Source organism: Salmo salar, chromosome 19 (genome assembly GCF_965601325.2).
Source record: "Salmo salar chromosome 19, fSalSal1, whole genome shotgun sequence".
In the NCBI taxonomy this organism is placed as follows: domain Eukaryota; kingdom Metazoa; phylum Chordata; class Actinopteri; order Salmoniformes; family Salmonidae; genus Salmo; species Salmo salar.
Genome location: NC_138309.1, coordinates 16,637,304 through 16,652,012, shown reverse-complemented (window position 1 = coordinate 16,652,012; position 14,709 = coordinate 16,637,304). Strand labels below are relative to the sequence as shown.

Genomic DNA, 14,709 nt, shown 5'->3' with positions numbered 1-14,709 from the left:
GACATTCCTGCAGTCAGCATGCCAATTGCACGCGTCCTCAAAACTTGAGACATCTGCGGCATTGTGTTATGTTACAAAACTGCATATTTTAGAGTGGCCTTTTATTGTTCCCAGCACAAGGCAGGGTGGCAGGTAGCCTAGTGGTTAGAGTTTTGGACTAGTAACTGGAAGGTTGCAAGATCAAATCTCCGAGCTCACAATGTAAAAATCTGCTGTTCTGCCCCAGAACTGTTCCTAGGCTGGCATTGAAAATAAGAATTTGTTCATAACTTAAAAAAAGGTGCACCTGTGTAATGATCATCTTGTTTAATCAGGTTCTTGATATGCCACACCTGTCAGGTGGATGGATTATCTTGACAAGGGATAAAATGCTCACTACGGGATGTGAACAAATGTGTGCTAAAAATTTGAGAGACCCTTTATTTCAGCTCATGAAGCATGGGACCAGCAATTTACATGTTGTGTTTATATTTTTGTTCAGTGAATATCCAGAATAAAACTGTCTCTGAATATCCTCAGGTGGGTACTTTACTATGATCGCTGAGCCAAGATTTCAGTGTCCAGATGGTCTCTTGCTCTCACTTATGGAAATACGAAGGAGGTGGGCGGATGCGGGAACAAAATTCTGGTTTATAAAGTATTACTTTTGTCTCGAAGAACCAAATAATGTTGACGACGAGACTATATGTCCAAGAGTGAGGAGCGATATTTTGCTGTTTTATGGCGTCGACATTTCTACAGTCTTAATTGATCTAATAACGCTCATTTTTGTTTCTCCCCACATTAAGAATATTTGAGTGGAATCGAAATGAAGCTTGCGATATTATGTATTTGCCTTCTTCAATTTGCAGCTGTCAACTGTAGGCTTGCAGCGCGTGACAAGACACATCTTGTTAAAATTAAAAGGACCGACAATAATTTGTCATCAAATGATCTTACGGCCAAGGAAATGGGTGAGTAGTCTATCCTAGTTTCATTCCCCTTAATTCGTCATCCAAAGGTCGAATAGTTTTTTTTCTCATCAGTTGTACATTTATTGTATTAGCTAAATTATAAATATAGACTGATGATGAGAAAAGCATGTTATCATGCTATGAACTTTCCACAATGTATGGTTCAAGTCATTGCCATACATTGCCACTCTTCTTGTGTACATGCTGTATATATTGTTTTTGTGTGTATGTATTGTCAATTGCACCACCACTGGAAGTCAGGAATCACACTTTGGAGATAATATATAGGAATGGAAAGATAATAATTAATATGCTATTAACCATGCATGTGTGCATTTAGTTGGCTAACATTTTGTTCTTCATATTTGTCTGAACTGGTAAAAAATTATATTTTATCCAAAACATTAGAAATTGTAACCTGAATCAATTACTAAACATTTTTAATTCAGTACACTGTTCAGTAGCCTACCAAATCATCCTGTCAATAATTTACATGCAAGGGATTTTCATTTTGAAAATGAATATTGCTGTTGCTGGAGAGCTACCATACTCTAGGTTTTCAATCCAACCCAAATCTAGCACACCTCTTTCTAATAATTAGCTGGTGGATAAACTGAATCGGGTTAGTTACAACTGGGGTTGGAGGGAAAACCTACAGGAGGAGAGCTCTCCGGGAACAGGTTTGGAGAGCCCTGGACTAGATTTAGATTGCAGTACATTATGTATTTGTAATGTAGACTGTTTTGCACTGGGGTAACAAATGTCATGCTTATTGTAAATGTGACTAATAAAAACCATTGAACCTTGTATAGCAATACATTCCCCAGAGTCTACACATATCCCTCCTGCTCTGACCAGCTTTGACCTAAGCAGGTTCTTAGGTCACAGCATGTCATGACCATCTTAGTGGCAGGTCGCCTAATCATCCAAAGCCACAATGCACCAGACTTGGCTTCAAATACTATTCGAAATCACATTTAAAAAAAATCAGCTTCTTGACTTTGCCAGGGGTAATAGACCAATAGAATAGTCCCAAATTGTAAAACCAATTTGCCACATATGGTAGGCTAAACTCAACATATTTAAATGTTATTTGAACCCAGGTCTGCCACCTCAACACAGAGTTTCCCTCTCAAGCACTTTTTCTCTCTGAGACGCTGCTGCTCACTCACTCCGTTACATTCAGAGATGAGCAAAGATACTATCTTGTTACTATTACAAAATACTTGAAAGACCAATGTATAAAAATAAATACCAAATACTTTTGTAAAGTATTGTATTTAATCAAAATAGTTATTTTAGGTATTTTGTATTTTCAAAATACATTTGCAAGTACACACTTTCACTACAACAACATTCTTAGTAACGGTACAATTCTTTTTTTTACTTGCTATAACTAGGTTTCCATCCAATTGGCGACAGATTTTAATAAAAATATTCTAAAATCTGCATAAAAACAATATGTGCATTTTCCCACCAGAGATGTGTTTCCATCAAATGTACTTGTTGCAGAAAAAGGCTGTGTGATCACGTAGTGCACGCACTATTCACACGGATTTTGTGTTGTAGATATCTGGCAGTGGAGTATGGGCCTGAAGGCACACACTGAGTGTGTTGTGAATTCTATAATGAATGTATTGTAATGTTGTATAATTGCCTTAATTGCTGCCTTGGCAGCAGCTAATGGGGATCCATAATAAATACAAATACGATGTAGAGTTGAAAATGCGATGGAAACTCACTTAACATGTATTTTGTATTTGGTACATGGGAATTTAACCGCAAAAGGTAATTTCATGTTATTGTGTGTGTGTGTGTGTGTGTGTGTGTGTGTGTGTGTGTGTGTGTGTGTGTGTGTGTATGCATGTGTTTGTGTTGCTTCACAGTCCCTGCTGTTCCATAAGGTGTATTTGTATCTGTTTTTTAAATCTGATTCTACTGCTTGCATCAGTTACCTAATGTAGAATAGAGTTCCATGTAGTCATGGCTCTATGTAGTGCTGTGCGCCTCCTCATAGTCTGTTCTGGAATTGGGGACTGTGAAGAGACCTCTGGTGACATGTCTTGTGGGGTATGCATGGGTGTCTGAGCTGTGTGCTAGTCATTTAAACAGACAGCTGGGTGCTTTCAACATGTCAATACCTCTCACAAATACAAGTAGTGATTAAGTCAATCTCTCCTCTACATTGAGCCAGGAGAGATTGACATGCATATTATTAATGTTTGCTCTCTGTGTACATCCAAGGGCCAGCCAATTGCAATTTTCCTAAGTCCCTCTTTGTGGCGCCTGACCACATGACTGAACCGTAGTCCAGGTGCGACAAAACTAGAGGGCTGTGAAGAAGGTACCACAGCACTTTGTTATGGTCTGACTTTTCCCCAGACTTATATCTCCCTCACTAACTTCAAGTATCGGCTGTCAGAGCAGCTTACCGATTGCTGCAGTTGTACACAGCCCATCTGTAAATAGCCTATCCAACCAACTACCTACCTCATCCCCATATTTGTTTTCTGCTCTTTTGCACACCTGTATTCCTACTTGCACATCCTCATCTGCACATATATCACTCCAGTGTTAATTGCTAAATTGTAATTACTTTGCCACTATGGCCTATTTATTGCCTTACCTCCTTACTGAATTTGCACACACTGTATACAGATTTTCTATTGTGTTATTGACTGTACGTTTGTTTATCCCATGTGTAAGTCTGTGTTGTTTTTGTCGCACTGCTTTATCTTGGCTAGGTCGCAGTTGTAAATGAGAACTTGTTTTCAACTGGCCTACCTGGTTAAATAAAGGTGAAATAAAAAATCTTAACAATCCAGGGTTATTCCAAGCAGTTTAGTCATCTCAACTTGCTCAATTTACACATTATTTATTACAAGATTTAGTTGAGTTTTAGTGAATGATTTGTCCCAAATACAATGCTTTCAGTTTTTGAAATAGTTAGTCCTAACTTATTCCTTGCCAGCCATTCTGAAACTAAGTGCAGCTCTTTAAGTGTTGCAGTCATTTCAGTTGCTGTAGTAGTTGATGTGTATAGTGTTGAATCATCCACATTCATAGACACACTGGCTTTACATGTCGTTAGTAAAGATTTTAAAAGGTAAGGGGCCTAGACAGCTGCCCTGGGGAATTCCTGATTCTACCTGGATTGTGTTGGAGAAGCTTCCATTTGAGAACACCCTCTGTGTTCTGTTAGACCGGTAACTCTTTATCCACAATATAGCAGGGGGTGTAAGCCATAACACATGTTTTTCTGGCAGCAAACTATGATCGATAATGTTAAAAGCTGCACTGAATTGTAACAAAACAGCCCCCACAATCTTTTTATAATCAATTTCTCTCAGCCAATCATCAGTCATTTGTGTAAGTGCTGTGCTTGTTGAATATCCTTCCCTATAAGCGTGCTGAAAGTCTGTCAATTTGTTTACTGTAAAATAGCATTGGATCGGGTCAAACACAATTTTTTCCAAAACTTTACTAAGGGTTGGGCAACAGGCTGATAGGTCGGCTATTTGAGCCAGTAAAAGGGGCTTTACTATTCTTATGTAGCGGAATTACTTTAGCTTCCCTCCAGGCCTGAGGGCACACACTTTCTAGTAGGCTTAAATTGAAGATATGGCAAATAGGAGTGGCAATATCGTCCGCTATTATCCTCAGTAATTTTCCATCCAAGTCTTCAGACCATGTTGCCTTGTCGTTGTTGATTAACTGTATATATTTTTTCACCTCTTCCACACTCACTTTATGAAAATTACAATTCTTGTCTTTCATAATTTGGTCAGATATATTTGGATGTGTAGTGTCAGCGTTTGTTGCTGGCATGTCATGCCTAAATTTGCTAATCTTGCCAATGAAAAAATAATTAAAGTAGTTGACAATATCAATTGGTTTTGTGATGAATGAGCCATCTGATTCAATGAATGATGGCGCTGAGTTTGCCTTTTTTCCAAAAATGTAATTGAAGGCGCTCCAAAGCTTCTTTTGTCGTTTATCTTTGTTTCATAGTGTAGTTTCTTCTTTTCATTCAGTTTAGTCACATGATTTCTCAATTTGCAGTAAGTTTGCCAATCGGAAGTGCAGCCAGACTTATTTGCCATTCCTTTTGCCTCATCCCTCTCAACCATACAATTATTCAATTCCTCATCTATCTACTGGGATTTAACAGTTTTTACAGTCATTTTCTTAATGGGTGCATGCTTATTAGTCATTGGAATAAGCAATTTCATAAGTGTGTCAAGTGCAACTGTCACATATACTCCCTCTCCGGCCTCTAGGTCATCAGGCTGCTGATTATCCCGCACACCTGTCACCATCGTCTCGCGCACCTGCACCTCATGACACTCACCTGGACTCCATCACCTCCTTGATTATCTTCCCTATATCTGTCACTCCTCTTGGTTTTTTCCTCAGGTGTTGTTGATTCTGTTTTCATATCGGTGCGTTTGATTCGTGTTCATTGTTTATTTAAACACTCACTCCCTGAACTTGCTTCCCGACTCTCAGCACACTCATTACAGCAACATCTGTTTGCTCCTCATTACACACCATCGAACAACAAATATTTAAATCCCCAACATAGGAATCCCTATAAAATATATTGTATGACCTTTTACACACTATAATAGGCTTAGCCTTTATAACTTTGATTTTCATAGATATGGCTACTGTATTGTGATCACTACATCTGATGGATCTGGATACTGCTTTCAAGCACATTCCTGTGCTGTTTGTAACTACACTGCTAGGTTGACTGATAACCTGAACCAGGTTGCAGGCACTGGTTACAGTTTGAAGCTTTTTCTTGAGTGGGCAGCTTGATGAAAGCCAGTCAATATTTAAATCGCACAGAAAATATTCCTCTCTGTTGATATCACGTACATTATCAAGCATTTCACACGTGTTATCCAGATACTGACTATTAGCACTTGGTGGTATATAGCAGCTTCCCACAAGAATGGGCTTTATGTGAGGCAGATGAACCTGTAGCCATATTACTTCAACAGTATTTAACTCTAATCTTTACAGGAATGTGGTTCTGAATATTAATATCAACTCGACTAATGGTTTTCTCACAAAAAATGGCATTATTTAGCAAGTGTGCCCACTCTGGTATTGCCACCTGCACTCTAGCCAACAGCACGCAGATAGCCAGCTAGATTGCTGGAGTGCACGTATATCCTACATGATGAGATGATTATGTGCAAAAGGGCAAGAATATTTTTATTTGTCAAACAGCAGCCAAGCATCAATGATCATGCCATCAGAATAAGACCCTCGATATGTATTGGAAAAGAGCATCAATCGCATCACCTTGCACTTTCACCACTCTTTGAAGTTCATCATAATTTATTTAATCTGTAGCCTAATAAACTGCATGGTTTCCGAAGTCAGTGGGAGGACCACAGACCATATCATTGTGTGACTCAATTTACTTCGATATGATGGTTATTGTATCAATATTTGCGCATAAAGGCATTTCCACCACCATTTCCCGCATAATACATTTTACCGGCACAAAAAGATCCCACCATATCGAACAAACAAATTCTGTCTGCATTTATGAAATTACATCGAAACATCGTATTTCCATCACAGCTGTTTTGATTTTTAAAGTTTTTTAAAATCACTTTACTTGCATAAAAACTGTGGATGGAAACAGGGTTTATGACTGTGGTATGTAGTTTATTTAGTTTACTTTTGAAACATATCTTGTTACAAAATACATTGGATTATAGTTCAGGCCAGTGAAATGCAAAATACCCCAAAGTATTTGAAATAGGTATTTCAAATGCATGTAACAGAAATCTCTGGTTACACCCTGCTACATTTAAATGGGCCATGATTTGTGACAGGAATGATGAAGATATACAAAAGTTCTGCTAGTTATTGGTGATAGACACACACTACAAAAGCACACAATTTCCATTTGTTAACCTTGCTGCCATGGCTGACAACTTCTATAAGTGAAGTGATCAATAATAACAATAACATCTGTTACCTATTATGCTGTTTGGCGTTTCACTATATTTTTGGACGGTAATTCTTGTTATTCGATTTACTCCAACCCCAGAATGTTGTAATCTCTAATCAGAATTGAGGAGGTTTCTTATGATTATTCCTTTGTTCTTTCCAACAGAGCTGTGGAACCAGGCGAAACCCAGAAGGTTGTTTGCCAGAAGAGGAATCCAGAGATTGCATGTGACGGTAAACTGCTGGGGATTATGTTAGGATCATTTCTGAGTTACAGTACTCTACTGCTTTGTGATAACATCCTATCCCCACCTTGGCCTAGGGACTGCAGCAAGCTTCTAGCCTAGGGTGTTACACTGATACATTTGTGTGTGTATATATAGTGTATGTGGACACCCCAAATTAGTGGATTTGGCTATTTCAGCCACACCCGTTGCTGATAGGTGTATAAAATCGAGCACTCAGCCATGCAATCTTCATAGACAAACATTGGAAGTAGAATGGCCTTTCTGAAAATCTCAGTGACTTTCAATTTTAAAATGTTTTTTTATTTCACCTTTATTTAACCAGGTAGGCTAGTTGAGAACAAGTTCTCATTTACAACTGCGACCTGGCCAAGATAAAGCAAAGCAGTGCGACACAAACAACAACACAGAGTTACACATGGAATAAACAAACACAGAGTCAATAATACAATAGAGAATGTCTATATACAGTGTGTGCAAATGAGGTAGGATCAGGGGGGTGAGGCAATAAATAGGCCATAGTGGCGAAATTATTACAGTATGGCAAATTAAACACTGGGTGATAGATGTGCAGAAGATGAGTGTGCAAGTAGCGGTACTGGGGTGCAAATGAGCAAAATAAATAAAATAAATAACAATATGGTGATGAGGTAGTTGGATGGGCTATTTACAGATTGGCTATGTACAGATGCAGTAATCTGTGAGCTGCTCTGACAGCTGGTACTTAAAGCAAGTGAGGGAGATATGAGTCTCCAGCTTCAGTGATTTTTACAGTTTGTTCCGGTCATTGGCAACAGAGAACTGGATGGAAAGGCGGCCAAAGGAGGAATTGGCTTTGGGGGTGACCAGCGAAATATACCTGCTGGAGCGCGTGCTGCGGGTGGGTGCTGCTATGGTGACCAGTGAGCTGAGATAAGGCGGGGATTTACCTAGCAACGACTTATAGATGACCTGGAGCCAGTGGGTTTGGCGACGAATATGAAGCGAGGGCCAGCCAACGAGAGCATACAGGTCGCAGTGGTGGGTAGTATATGGGGCTTTGGTGACAAAACAGATGGCACTGTGATAGACTGCATCCAGTTTGCTGAGTAGAGTGTTGGAGGCTATTTTGTAAATGACATCGCTGAAGTCAAGGATCGGTAGGAGAGTCAGTTTTACGAGGGTATGTTTGGCAGCATGAGTGAAGGATGCTTTGTTGCGATATAGGAAGCTGATTCTAGATTTTATTTTGGATTGGAGATGCTTAATGTGAGTCTGGAAGGAGAATTTACAGTCTAACCAAACACCTAGGTATTTGTAGTTGTCCACATATTCTAAGTCAGAACCGTCCAGAGTAGTGATGCAGGACGGGTGGTTAGGTGTGGGCAGCGATCGGTTGAAGAGCATGCATATAGTTTTGCTTGCATTTAAGAGCAGTTGGAGGCCACGGAAGGAGAGTTGTATGGCATTGAAGCTCGTCTGGAGGTTAGTTAACAGTGTCCAAAGAAGGTGTCGTCTGCTTTGAGGTGGATCAGAGAATCACCAGCAGCAAGAGCGACATCATTGATGTATACAGAGTAAAGAGTCAGACCAAGGATTGAACCCTGTGGCACCCCCATAGAGACTGCCAAAAGTCCGGACAACAGGCCCTTCGATTTGACACACTGAACTCTGTCAGAGAAGTAGTTGGTGAACCAGGCGAGGCAGTCATTTGAGAAACCAAGGCTGTTGAGTCTGCCGATAAGAATGTGGCGATTGACAGAGAAAGCCTTGGCCAGGTTGATGAATACAGCTGCACAGTATTGTCTCTTATCGATGGCGGTTATGATATCGTTTAGGACCTTGAGCGTGGCTGAGGTGCACCCATGACCAGTTCGGAAACCAGATTGCATAGCGGAGAAGGTACGGTAGGATTCGAAATGTGTCACCATCATATGGTGCCACCTTTCCAAAAAGTAATTGTCAAATTTCTGCCCTACTAGAGCTGCCCCCGTCAACTGTAAGTGCCATTATTGTGAAGTAGAAATGTCTAGGAGCAACAACGTCTCAGCCACGAAGTGGTAGGCCACACAAGCTCACAGAATGGGACCGCCGAGTGCTGAAGCGCGTAAAAATTGTCTGTTCTCAGTTGCAACACTCAGTACCGAGTTCCAGACTACCTCTGGAAGCAACGTCAGCACAATAACTGTTTGTCGGGAGCTTCATGAAATGGGTTTACATGGCCGAGCAGCCGCACACAAGCCTAATATCACCAATGCGCAATGCCAAGCGTCGGCTGGAGTGGTGTAAAGCTCGTCGCCATTGGACTCTGGAGCAGTGGAAATGTGTTCTCTGGAGTGATTCGTCCTACGGACGAATCTGGGTTTGGCGGATGCCAGGAGAACGCTACCTGCCCCGAAGCATAGTGGCAGCTGTAAAGTTTGGTGGAGGAGGAATAATGGTCTGTGGCTGTTTTTCATGGTTTGGGCTAGGCCCCTTAGTTCCAGTGAAGGGAAATTTTAACGCTACAGCATACATTGACATTTCTAGATGATTCTGTGCTTCCAACTTTGTGGCAACAGTTTGGGGAAGGCCCTTTTCTGTTCCAGCATGACAATGCCTCCGTGCACAAAGCGAGGTCCATACAGAAATGGTTTGTCGAGATCGGTGTGGAAAAACTTGACTGGCCTGCACAGAGCCCTGCCAACAAACCCATCGAACACCTTTGGGATGAATTGGAACACCAACTGCAAAGACAGGCCTAATCGCCCAACATCAATGCCCGATCTCACTAATGCTCTTGTGGCTGGATGGAATCCATGCAGGAATGTGCCAACATCTAGTGGAAAGCCTTCCCAGAAGAGTGGAGGCTGTTATAGCAGCAAAGGGGGAACCAACTCCATACTAGTGCCCATGATTTTGGAATGAGATGTTTGACGAGCAGGGGTCCACATAAACTCAGCAAAAATTGAAACGTCCCTTTTTCAGGACCCTGTCTTTCAAGATAATTCATAAAAATCCAATTAACTTCACAGATATTCATTGTAAAGGGTATAAACACTGTTTCCCATGCTTGTTCAATGAATCATAAGCAATTAATGAACATCCACCTGTGGAACGGTCGTTAAGACACTAACAGCTTACAGACGGTAGGCAATTAAGGTCACAGTTATGAAAACGTAGGACACTAAAGAAGCCTTTCTACTGACTCTGAAAAACACCAAAAGAAAGATGCCCAGGGTCCCTGCTCATCTGCGTGAACGTGCCTTGGGCATGCTGTAAGGAGGCATGAGGACTGCAGATGTGGCCAGGGCAATAAATTGCAATGTCCGTACTGTGAGATGCCAAGACAGTGCTACAGGGAGACAGGACAGACCGCCGATCGTCCTCGCAGTGGCAGACCACGTGTAACAACACCTGCACAGGATCGGTACATCCGAACATCACACCTGCGGGACGACAGGTACAGGATGGCAACAACAACTGCCCGAGTTACACCAGGAACGCACAATCCCTCCATCAGTGCTCCGACTGTCTGCAATAGGCTGAGAGAGGCTGGACTGAGGGCTTCTAGTCCTGTTGTAAGGCAGGTCCTCACCAGACATCACCGGCAACAACGTCACCTATGGGCACAAACCCACCGTCGCTGGACCAGACAGGACTGGCAAAAAGTGCTCTTCACTGACGAGTCGCGGTTTTGTCTCACCAGGGGTGATGGTCGGATTTGCGTTTATCATCGAAGAAATGAGCGTTACACCGAGGCCTGTACTCTGGAGCGGGATTGATTTGGAGGTGAAGGGTCCATCATGGTCTGAGGCGGTGTGTCACAGCATCATCGGACTGAGCTTGTTGTCATTGCAGGCAATCTCACGCTGTGCGTTACAGGGACGACCTCCTCCTCCCTCATGTGGTACCCTTCCTGCAGGCTCATCCTGAAATGACCCTCCAGCATGACAATGCCACCAGCCATACTGCTCGTTCTGTGCGTGATTTCCTGCAAGACACTGTTCTGCCATGGTCAGCGAAGAGCCCGGATCTCAATCCCATTGAGCACGTCTGGGACCTGTTGGATCGGAGGGTGAGGGCTAGGGCCATTCCCCCCCAGAAAAGTCAGGGAACTTGCAGGTGCCTTGGTGGAAGAGTGGGGTAACATTTCACAGCAAGAACTGGCAAATCTGGTGTAGTCCATGAGGAGGAGATGCACTGCAGTACTTAATGCAGCTGGTGGCCACACCAGATACTGACTGTAACTTTTGATTTTGACCCCCCCTTTGTTCAGGGACACATTATTCCATGTCTATGGAACTTGTTCTGTTTATGTCTCAGTTGTTGAATCTTATGTTCATTCAAATATTTACGCATGTTAAGTTTGCTGAAAATAAATGTAGTTGACAGTGAGAAGACGTTTCTTTTTTTTCTGAGTGTACCTTTAGTCATGTAGTGTACTTCACTTCAAAATCAATGTTGGCCAGACCTTTTCAGTGTAATGTCGATATGATTCCACATCCCACGCAACCTGTTCTCTATATCCATATGTGCCTCAAACCCATGTGATCGGCACCGTTTTCTTTCCAATCTGTCCCACACAACAGATGGCATGGGATGTGTACTCGAAAACAAGGGAAAGTCGCACACTCTAAGAGCTCAGATGCAAAAATGTAATAACCAACGTTTCGACAGCAAAGCTGTCTTCATCAGGGTATCATCACAAACACTGCGAGATGAGTCATTTATATAGTGTCCAGAGACACACAGGTGTTTGTAATCATGGCCAAGTGTGGCCTAATATCATTGGTTAACTCAAATGTTCTATGGAGGGGTGATGCAGAACTGCTCCAGGCATTCAATGCTTTTCTTAACTCCTGTTCTGAACATTTGAGATTTACTATGCAATCTGATACACGTCAAATCAGTTTTCTTGATCTTCTGATCTTGTGTGAAGATAATGTTCTATACACTGATCTTTACAGGAAACCTACTGATCGTAACAGTTTGTTGAGGGCTGATAGCTGTCACCCACTTCCCTTGAAAAATAGTTTGCCCTACAGACAATTCTGTCGAATCAAAAGAATTTGTATAAAACAATCAGATTTCGACAGAAATATGGCTGAGACGCAGGATAAGTTCAAGGAGAGGGGGTACAACAAGGATCAGATTAATATTGCCATTGAGAAAATTCAAAACAAAACGAGACATGACCTTTTTCAAGGTCAGTCTCGCAAAAAGGCGCATTCTTGCGTTCTCACTACCCGCTATTCAAAGTGCTCTGAACAAATTAAAGGAATCGTTCACAAACATTGGCACATTCTGAAATATGATGATAGTCTCGGTAATGTGTTTTCTGACCTTCCCCTGGTCGTATTCTCGCGGGGCAGAAATCTCAGAGACCAATTCGTACACTCTGATTTACCACCCCAAGATATTCCTGAACAACGCCTATTTGCGCCCATACTGGATGGAAATTACAAGTGTAATGGCTGTGCTCAATGCAATGGCACTTATAAATGTAGATCCTTCAAACACCCCCAAACAGGGAAATCTATCCCAATTAAAGGTGTTATTACGTGTTCCACTAAGGCAGTTATTTATCTTATAACTTGTCCTTGTGGTAAAAATTATGTGGGTAAAACAAAGCGTGAATTAAAAGTACGTATCTCAGAGCATCGTAGCACCATTATGTGCAAAAACTTGACTTACCCAGTTGCGGCCCACTTTTTGGAAGCTAACCATTCGATTTCGTCTCTGCGTTATATTGGCATCGAACATGTCACCCTCCCGAGGAGAGGGGGTGACCTTGATAATTTATTGTTAAAACGAGAGGCTGCCTGGATCTTTAATTTAAAGACCCTTGCTCCTTTCGGTCTCAACATAGACTTTGATCTGAAGCCATTCTTGTGATTATTGTGATTTTGCCATTGTAATTGTTTGTTAGATACATTTTAGACTACAAATGCTATGATCGTATGCTATCCATTTGTTTGTCTTTTTGTATGTTCTTTGTATGCCATTTTTTGTTTTTATATTTGAGTTAACCAATGATATTAGGCCACACTTGGCGATGATTACAAACACCTGTGTGTCTCTTGACACTATATAAATGACTCATCTCGCAGTGTTTGTGATGATACCCTGATGAAGACAGCTTTGCTGTCGAAACGTTGGTTATTAAATTTTTGCATCTGAGCTCTTAGAGTGTGCGACTTTCCCTTGTTTTCTAGTTTTCTACTCCGCTAGCCAGCACCTCGCCTTTATAGGTGTGCGTTTCTTTTTTCTAGGTGGGATGTGTACTCGTCTGCTAAATGGCATTTATTATTATTATCTTTCTAGACATTAGACCACAAATATCCCATTGACATCAATGCAAGATGAATGTGTTAGATTTGTCTGCAAACCTGTATTGGGTAGTAAGACCTCAACGATTTTGAACCATATCTAATTATATTCATATTTTTCATACAGTATGATGATTACTAGCTTACAGAACATCAACAAAATGGCTTTTGCACAGCTGGAGGTGAGGCTGCTGGGGAAATGGAGTGTACTTAGTTCTGAGTGGTTGACAGTACAAGATAGTCTTGGCTTTAATGTGTTGGCATTGTGATTGCATGTCTGCATCCCAAATGGAACTCTATTCTGTATATAGTGCACTGACTTTTGACCAGGGCCCATAGGGCACCCTATTTCTATATAGAGAATAGGGTGCCATTTCGAACGCAGTTGCATGAGTGCTCAGTTAGGTCATAAATCTTGAAACAGTCAGAGGGTAAGGGCTTGTCAGTTAATCACTTTTTCATTTGTGTGTGTGTGTGTGTGTGTGTGTGCAAGGTGAAGCCTGCCCCCCCAACCCCTAATTGTTCCAAGGTGATGGAGAGCTGTATTCCCCACTCTCGCTGCTGTGATCCCTGTGCCTCCTGTCACTGTCGCTTCTTCAATTCCATCTGCCACTGCTGGAAACTGGGATGCCACTTCCAGAAGAAATCTTAAACATACACACACACACACACACACACACACACACACACACACACACACACACACACACACACACACACTTCCACTGTACTGCTGGGCACTGGGCTGTCATATCTGAAGACATACATTTACATACACTCACACACCATGGGACACACAATCCTCTAGTGCTGCCTGGAGGTAGCCCACCTACCTCCCCTTCAGCACCTGTACCACCTTATACACTCATCATGTGCTACAATATTATACAATATTTGTAGACTACATTATGTTTACATGTATTTACTGTATATGTCAACACTATCTACATGTAAAGTCAGATATATTTGTGGGGTATAATATAATTAGGATATACCTGACTGTGAAACTGCAATTAAGCTAGTTTTGGACTGCCCAAATGTCTTAATAAGCAGTAGTGTTTATAAGGGCTAAGGATATACTTTCCATGTATTTTCTCTCCACTGTGCATTTGGTTTTAATTGGTTTTTACTGTAGGTTTGAGAGCAGACAAAAACCCACAAGTGGAATAATGGTGGCATAGTTATACATGATGTATGCTAATGAATGGTAGTAAACATTTTATATTCATGATAAGCTAAAATTAC

General features: G+C 41.5%; 1 long non-coding RNA gene across 1 annotated transcript; it reads left to right on the top strand.

Annotated features, from left to right (window-relative positions):
• Positions 1-535: 535 nt before the first annotated feature.
• Positions 536-14,023, top strand: LOC123728992 (uncharacterized). Its single transcript, XR_006760693.2, has 3 exons — positions 536-953; positions 7,096-7,163; positions 13,958-14,023. It is a non-coding gene; the product is annotated as an uncharacterized LOC123728992 (long non-coding RNA).
• The last annotated feature ends 686 nt before the right edge of the window (positions 14,024-14,709 follow it).